Source organism: Mandrillus leucophaeus, unplaced genomic scaffold, assembly GCF_000951045.1.
Source record: "Mandrillus leucophaeus isolate KB7577 unplaced genomic scaffold, Mleu.le_1.0 Scaffold87, whole genome shotgun sequence".
Classification (NCBI taxonomy): domain Eukaryota; kingdom Metazoa; phylum Chordata; class Mammalia; order Primates; family Cercopithecidae; genus Mandrillus; species Mandrillus leucophaeus.
Genome location: NW_012109474.1, coordinates 4,016,162 through 4,017,955, shown reverse-complemented (window position 1 = coordinate 4,017,955; position 1,794 = coordinate 4,016,162).

The following is a 1,794-nucleotide window of genomic DNA, read 5'->3' as shown; positions in this document are numbered from 1 at the left end:
GCGTGAACCCGAGAGGCAGAGCTTGCAGTGAGCCGAGACCGTGCCACTGCACTCCAGCCTGGGCGACAGAGCGAGACTCCATCTCAAAAATAAAATAAAATAAATAAATAAATAAATGAAAAGCTACCTCTGAGATTCTATCTCTTGGGGGCAGTACAGGGACATTTTTCTGTAAAGTGTTCATAATTTCTCTGGCCAAGAGAGCAGTTACAACAGGTACAGTAACTTAAGGACACCAAAATGGATAAATTATGTTTGATTATCCAATATCTTTTCCTACTAAGCAACAAATGGTAAGTTCTTTTGTGCATGGGATATCAGAACTCTAAAAACAGCTTTGACATTGTACATTGAATCTTTCAAATATTTTACATGAACAAGATGTGGTCGAACTACAAAAGGAACCTCCTAGGTGTGCCTTTCCTTCCAATAGGTTTTTTTTTTTTTTGAGACAAGGTTTCACTCTGTCACCCAAGCTGGAGCGCAGTGACGCAATCTAGGCTCACTGCAACCTCACTGCAACCTCCGGCTCATGGGTTCTTCTGCCTCAGCCTCCCGAGTTGCTGGGATTACAGGCATGTGCCACCCTGCCCTGCTAATTTTTTGTATTTTTATTAGAGACTGGGTTTCACCATGTTGCCCAGGCTGGTCTGAAACTCCTGGGCTCAAGAGATCTGCCCACTTCAGCCTCCCAGTGTGTTGGGATCACAGTTGTGAGCCACCATGCCTGGCCCCAATAGTTTTTTACTTTAAACTTGCTAGCCTTCTGAAGTGCTTTCTGAATTGAATTACCTCCCACAGCAAGCTGTGCTCCTGCACTGAAGATCCTTCCAAATGTTCTTCTCATGGCCATTAGCTACCTTAGGAACATCTGTGGGACTCCAAGACCTCTTTAGAGGTTTGACTCAATTCCAGTGTTTCACCTTGGGACTTGGCCATTTTGGGGTCTGTGCCAGCCCCAGAAATTAACTGGGAGCATTCCTGAATAACAGGCATCCAAAGGAAATTGGTATGTCTTTCCTTCCTTGCACTGGAACCACATGTTCTGCTTAAACCATGAGCAGTACAATTGTATTGTACTATTCACTAGATGTGTAGTAATGAACAAGGCACGAGGTAGAAGGTTTCACTAAATAGGATAGAGGCAAAGTCTCTGGCTGACATCTGGAAAAAAAATCCCAGAACGGGAATTGTACTTAGATTGTAAAACCAAAATTGAACCACAATTGTAAATTAGATTATACAGAAAGACATAGATTATTCCTAAATAATACTACTTTGCAAAAAGGATAATCTAGATTCCAACTTATTAAGGCCACCAAACGGTGCAAATAGAATTTCTTGTTCAGATCTTTGTGCCTGCAACTAAAAGATGATGGCCTAAAAACTTTATTCATAAAGTACTAGATCAAAGGTTTCCTAACCTTTTTGGTGTGCTGGACACCATTGGCGGTCTGATGAAGCCTACAGACTCCTCAGAATGTTTTATTAAATTTGTAAAACAAAATACATAGAATAACCACAGAATCCAATTATAATGAAATAAAGTTACCAGAATAATTTTTAAACCCCAAATTTCTGGTGTAATAATATATATGCTACTTTTTAATGCATTAAATAATAGTGGCTATAATAACTAGTGATAAAGATATTTCAAAGTATTAGGTTGGTGCAAAAGTAATTGTGGTTTCTCCTCTTACTTTCAATGGCAAAAACCTCAATAACATTTGCACCAACCTACTATCTGCAACAACCGTAAAGTGACATAAAAAAATCTGTAATTTCGGCTGGCTG